This window comes from Puntigrus tetrazona, chromosome 9 (genome assembly GCF_018831695.1).
Source record: "Puntigrus tetrazona isolate hp1 chromosome 9, ASM1883169v1, whole genome shotgun sequence".
NCBI classification, from domain to species: domain Eukaryota; kingdom Metazoa; phylum Chordata; class Actinopteri; order Cypriniformes; family Cyprinidae; genus Puntigrus; species Puntigrus tetrazona.
In genome coordinates, this window is record NC_056707.1 from 16,767,436 (window position 1) to 16,774,816 (window position 7,381).

The following is a 7,381-nucleotide window of genomic DNA, read 5'->3' on the forward strand; positions in this document are numbered from 1 at the left end:
TCAATCATGCCCATTCCTCATCTTGGCAAGGAAGCCTTTGCAAGCAGGATACAGATTGCGAAGCATTATATAAATGGACACATTTTCAACGACCTAGCAAAAAGTTTAGCAAAACATGAGTCATATCCTGCAACTCTGCATTGATTTTTGAAAAGCTCAAGCACATTCAGAGCATCTCCTCTTAGCGCTCAGTAGCCAAAGTCTTTGAAGACTTTGCTTTTTGATTCAAGATCTCACAATGCCACTTTCATACTTTTCTTATCTGCAGGGACTTTGGCATTACTTTTAAATGTTATAAAACCACATCAAAGCAAGCACGGGTGCTGACAATCTAATAGCTGTTAGTCACGTAGGATCACAAGTGCACTGAGTTCGAACCATAAAGATGCTTACTTTGTTCAAGTGGGGTTCTGGTAATATCATAGCCTCGCTTTTTGGTGAACACTGTGCCCTTGGAGTTCACGCCTGAGTGACAGACCCTCACTGCCCCAACGATAGCTGGAGGGAGCGACAGGGGCTGGAGAAACCCTGCACAGCGCCAGCACTCTTACCAGAGAGAGAGTTCATGATTCCTGCAAAATAGGAAAATCCAGCTTCAGAGAAGATCATTTTTGATAGCTCATTATCCTGGTAACCATGGTTTGGCAAATGACCATTTTTTTGCTGGTTTTGGTTACTGGTTCCTAGACCACCAGGTAAAAACCAGATGGTCAAGCTTTTTTTTGTTTTGTTTTTAACTTGTCCAGCACCAACTTATGCAGGATTTCCAACAAGACGGGTTTTACAGTATTAACAGTAAAACTGGCGCATATACTGTGGTTATCATGATAACAGTTCATTACAAAGAGCTCTCATGGGGCAACAAAGAAAAATTACTAATACAGCTTTTGCAAGTTCAGCAAGTTCTTCCTCTCCACTTGTAAACAAGGCCTTTAGAACATAAAAAGCAAAAGCAAATGCATTATGTATTGCATTGTGATGCATTCGCAAGCATCTTCATTTTAACAACAGTAGGCTATGTTTCGGGCCAAATTCACATTACGGAAAGGTTTGGCGTTGTCATTGTTCTATAATGAGACATTTGTTTAGAAGCGAAGCCGCGTAATTACCTGAACAGCCAGTCCACCGGCAGCTTCTGCTTCACTAGGTTAATCCAAACGCTGACCTGCTGCTGCTGCCTGTCTCTCTGACACGCGTTATCTGTAGATGATGTTGTAATCGACTGATAGAAACGATCCAGGTTTGTGTGACATTGACACTTTCGCTTCCCAACGTCTCGTCTTGGGCCCGCCTCTTTTGGGCAGAAGTGGCCAATAGAATGAGGCGATGCAAATGACGTCGATTTCAAACAAACGGACGATTTGTAGGCCTGTCTGGCGCTTCCCAGTCTTTTGTTTATTCAAACCTTTACATTTAAAATATGTGTGATGATTAACAGATAATTACTTGTACGTCGAACGAAATTTCCACGCTCGAATGTGCTTTAGAAAGTCAGCTGTTTGATCAATCTTGTACGAAAAATAAATTATATATAATTATGCAATCGATAGATAAAAGTACACGTTTCTGCATTAAATAATGAAACATGTTGGAAAATATAAGTATGTCTAGTCTAAAAGAATGTAAAATGTTACTTTATTGCAGGCAGAGTTTATATAAATTCTCACCACATGAGAAATACAACAAAAATCTTTTATTCTTTTGAAAACTAATGATACTAATGAGTTCTTCTTTGCAATGCAATATATATATATATAATTAGTCCATAGTCAAATCTAAATAATCCCAAGGATTGTCTATGGATAACAACAGCATGACAAGACAAAGAAAACAACTAAATCAACTACAACTACTCCAAACAAATATTAACTAAAAGTAAACAGAGAACCTAGATGAACCAAAGAGGCTATTTTATGTACAACCTTCAGCTGAAGTGCCATTAATGGTAGCGCCATCTAGAAATTGTACTGATCAAATACCAAAAACCTTGCCGTGGTTAATAATTAAAGTACAGTGTCAGTAAAAAAAGTTACACTGGTAGTAAAAATGCTTTCACATAATAAACATCAAAAACAGTTTTAAGCAAAAATAAAAATATAAAAAGATGTACAGTGCATTTACTGTCTTCCAGGGGTTTATTGAAGGCCATCTACAGTCACTGCTTAATTATTGTGCTAAAGCACACAATTACTCCCAGTGATTGTAGTCCAGAAGCCATTTACTTGTAGATGGCGCAGTAATGAAGGATCAGGTTAAAATTGTAGGACAAGACAGGGACTCAGATCACAACACTCGTGCTACAAGTAGAGGTTTTATCCTATAAAAACAACAAAGAAACAAAAAAAAAAAAACAATTATGATGAGACAAAACCATACCAATCATTCATTAATTTTTAAGAAGACACTTTTATCAAAAGTGACTTAAAATACTAAAAATGCTCTGTAGTTTTGTTATTATTCACTCCTTATTTCATTCCAACCATGTATGACTTCTATGGATGATATTTTGAAGAATATGTTTTTGTGCATACAATAAAGTCAAACAGGTTGATATTTCATCAACATACTTTCATGTAATCAAATTTGAAAGAAAATCATACAGGTTTGGAATTGGAAGTTAGATGAATGATGACAGGATTTTCATTTTTGATTAAAGATTTTCTTTTAAATGTGCCCTTTTCAGGACCACAATATATAATCACAGCCTCATAGTGATCTACATTCTTACAGAAAAGCGGTCACCCTCCTGCTGTGGCCAGGCAAAATCTCAATGGTAGAATAAGCTGGTGGTTTCTCAAATCTCCTTGAGATCGCTTTCCTTTCTATAACTGTCCTCCTCGCCTGAACTCCAGGAGCCCTACGTGGAGAAGGTGAGTTATTCCTGTCTCTGCGGTTCGCTGCGCGCTCCAGCTCCTCCAGAAGCTCCCTTTACTGCGAATACGTGGACGCAGCCCTATCCAACCCAAACTCCCCTGCGTCCCAAGAACCTCGACCTCCACGCCTGTCGCCCCAGTCCGACTCTGGCCGCTGTAGCTACGCTGCAACTGCATCCCTCCGTGGAAGATGATGGTTCCTCTCCAAGAATCATCTCGATGATGACCATTGCGGCTTTTGAGCTACCGCTGGAATGATTAGATAGCCGCTGTCTTCCACCATCATTGTTCCGCCGAGAGCTCTGTTTCGCTCGGCCCACGATGGGAGGCAGCTGGATGACCCTGCGCTCCACACCTTGGACACCCATCTCATCCAGGGCTGAGAGCATGCTGGGTGCCTGGCCGATAAAGGCACATAGCTTGGGGTATGGCTTGAGGTGGTGGAGTTGCATATTGTGGTTGTGGGGCCACAAATTGATGAGGAAGGCTTTGGAACGGGACTGCTGTGTAGTGAGGTTGAGGCTGAGCATTGGGGCAGTATATCCATCCCTCTTACTTGGTCTCCAGAAAATCTAACACTTGGTTATTACCATGTACATTTCCATTTATGCTGCCATTGGCATGGTATCCTTGGGGAGGGATGAATGGCAGGACAGGTTGAGGGGAGGAATGACCATCGGAGCCATGGGAAGGTTGTGTTTGGATGAAGGTCTCAGAAAAAGACCCTGTGGAGGACAAATAATGAGTCATTGCTGATCTGAAGTATCAGATTACTAGAGGAAGTTATACTGACCTGAATATAGTAAAGGGGTTTGCTTGAGAAGATGCCTTTGAGGCAATGGGGCATAGATGGGCTGGCCATGGAGCCACGGTACCATGGCTTTTGAGCATCACGCATCATCTTGTGGCGCATCACAGCTAAATAGAAAAATTAATAAGAAGGAAATATTTCACTACATTTTATTTACAAAAAAAGAAAGTTACCTAGCATTAGAAGGCAAACAAATTATTATGAAATTTTTTTTGTATTTTGTAGCACATTATGTAGTATTGCCATAGTTCACGGATTAGTTTTCACAGTTAAATAGCTTTACAAATTCAAATTAATTATAATTAATGCTAACTATTATAATAAATCATTCTTATATATATATATATATATATATATATATATATATATATATATATATATATATATATATATATATATATATATATATATATATATATATATATATATAAACACACACACACAAATTATTATTGACAAATTAATCAATTGTTATGCAGAATGTGATTTTGTAATCAGTAAACATTTATTTCCAGAAGTAGAACACTTTAAATATTGTTAAAATTATTTGCAACATTATCTGGTGTTATAGATTCACAGACAGAGTTACTAAAGTGATAAAGAGTCAATGCACGTGGATACCTTCTCTTCTGGGCAGCAAAGCAAGCAGGACAGCAGGGACACGCGGACATAGCAGCAGCAGTTCTGAGGACAGCACTGACAGCAGCAGATACAAATCAGTATGATGAGGAGCAGACCTCCGAGGCTTATGAGCAGCACGGTCAGCCAGTCTGAGAGAAAGACAGGGTTTGACTAGCATTAGCATCTTTAACGGTTTTTTTTTTGGTTTTAACACAAGTCTTGAAACTTACGATACACGATGAGCCTGATTTCTTTATCGGAGTCTCCCACAACATCACCCGCTGCATCGACGTGAGCAGAAATACATGCCGTTGTCCCACCACATCACCTCATTCATAACCAGGTCAGCATCTGTGAAAATATATGCACACACAAAAATTTGTTAGTGAAACCCCTGATCAAGCAAAATAAACTGTATCGCACACATATGTATATACTGTGTACAGAGATCATCTACACACATACATACATATATATATATATATATATATATATACATACACATATACATTATATAGAGAGAGAGAGAGAGAGTGTACTGCAATTACTTTAAATTTACTTTAATTACTCCTTACATGTCCAGACTCACTGTTTTGTATGTATATCTTGCGTATCTCGATATTCTGGCCCCAGAACAGCTTCATTGAGGCCTCTTTCTGAATCACTATGCGGACAGTGCGCTGACTGTCTGACAATCGTTATTGGGTCTTGCTTCAGACCCAGAGCCGCTTGATATGCTGAAGAAAGAAACAAAATGTACATGGCCACATCAATCTCCACATGTCATCTATTCAGACAAAAAATCTATACCAGCACTACTCACCAGTTGAGTAATAGTCCAGCACTGGATCCAAAACAGAAGGACTTGTATCGCCATGTGACCAGCACATCTTGTAAGCTCAGCAGTAGTGGAATAGTCACATCGCAGAATGACAGAAGCCAAACAACATTGTGTGTCTCTCTGTTTGAGGAACGGTAACCTGATAGACAACAGCTGCTGAGAATAGAAGGAAAGGATCAGTTAACATCTGGGTTCCACACCTTAACTACGCCTTTATTTACTTCTGTCTTTAAGGATTTTACTATTTTATAATTTTTTATAACTTTATAATAAATGAATACGTTTATTCCTGTTCCATTTACGCATACAAACAAAATCAAGTCTCAGTAAAACAAATATTCACATTTCTGGCTGGCATGAAGCTTGTAAATCACGTGATCGGGATTATCTGACTATGGTGTATGTTTCCACCTGCTGATTCACCTAGCCACTGAACTTTTAGAATGACCAGAAAGGCTTTTTAATTCGTCAAAAGTGATATGACACAAAAATGAAACACCCCTATAATATTCCAGTTTACACACTGACATTTATTTTCAATGCCGACTTACCTGTTGGAAACACGCAGAGCACGAGCGCAAGCAGCTCCAGCTTCAGTGTTTTTTTCATGTTTCGGTTACACGGAAGTTTTTTTTACTTAAACGTTACTGTATTTTTCCCAAACACTAGAAACAAATCTTATATTTGCGACTCAAGCGAATACAGACGATGTATGCTGGCCATCATGTCGTCGTGAAACAGGCGACGCACACATATATCCAGATATTTTCTATTTACCTACTTCTCTCTCGAGTCAGTGTAAACACACCTTTTGCTCTTGGAAGTCTGATTCCTCCCCATTCCTCGATGACGCCACAGACTCCACCTCCACCAACAGGTAACAACAAATACCAGAATGAGGTCACGCTTACTTGATTTTTTACGTTTTTCATTGATTATTGTTTAAAATTAAATTATTTCCAATGTTTTTGTTAAGTTGTAGATATGTATCATCGCCCAAAGTGAATGGATCATTGGTGTTGTTTACTTCCTTCGACAAAAAAAAAGAAATATATTTTGCACAGAGGGCTATTTAACCACCAGAGGGCTTTATTTGCTGGTGAAATATATTTGTAGTTTTTTAACATTTACTCACCAGGGGCGTACCTCTGCAGGCTTAATGTGTATAAGCATTCTCAACGGGGTTTTTCTTTATTTTATTTTATTTATTTTTCATAAATGAACGTCTGACATAAAAAAATGCTAAAAACCCACCTAAAACTGATCAACAGACAAACCTGACTAGATGTGAAAACTATTAAACAAGACTGCAAAACGAAAATGAAAACTGTGGCTTTTTCTCACAACCATGCTATTTTCCCCAAAACGGTGAGTAAATTAATATTCTATTTTTTCTATATTAACTATTTTATTGTGTATTTTCAAACTATTGCAAACTTCCATCACACATACATTGATGTGGCGAAGCTATGATTTCTTTTGCTTGCTTTTAGTATACAGAATGTGTAAACATCCTGTTGGCGGAAAGTATGTTTTATTAGTCGCAAATAATACATTTAAAATATAAACTTGGGCATAATACATGAAAAAGCGACAGATGCAGAGATCTAAACACAGAGTTTAACACCTGTGAGGTCTCGTGCATCGATCGTTTCCTGGTATTGTAATCTCATCCTGAAAGAATCATCGCTTCTTTTCTGTATCCTGTCCAGTTTCTGCGCGGCAAAAATTTGCATAAGTAACAAATAAACAAAAAAGTCTTACTGTAGCCTATTTGCTTTTCTTTATATCATAAAAATACTAAGGTTGTCGTGGAAAGAAAAGGCAAAACAGACAGCAAGTGTTCAGCATCAAAGTCATTATTTTAAAACCGTGAAATGCAAATAAATGGCACATTATCAAAGCACAGTTGTTCATGCTTCACTGAGAGCCAACTGATTAACACTGATACAAATGTACAGTACAGTGCAAACAAAGGCAAAGGCACATTGAAATATCAGAGACAGCGCCCCATTACAGTACTGAAGATGTACACACATCAAGGAATGTTTAAAGCACTTGAATATCATTTAAAGTCCTTTCTAAGTCCTTATTTTTAGTGCAGCGTGGTAGAGGACTAATACTAAGAACTTCTTTTTTTTTTTTGATATTATCAATACAGAAAATAAAAACAAAACAAACACACCGCGTTCTTGCCCTTTGACCAGCAAAAGTTCCAAGCTCTTCATGTCTGTT

General features: G+C 38.1%; 1 pseudogene; it reads right to left on the reverse strand.

Annotated features, from left to right (window-relative positions):
* Window positions 1-2,724: 2,724 nt before the first annotated feature.
* Window positions 2,725-5,755, reverse strand: LOC122351710 (annotated as a pseudogene).
* Between the last annotated feature and the right edge of the window lie 1,626 nt (window positions 5,756-7,381).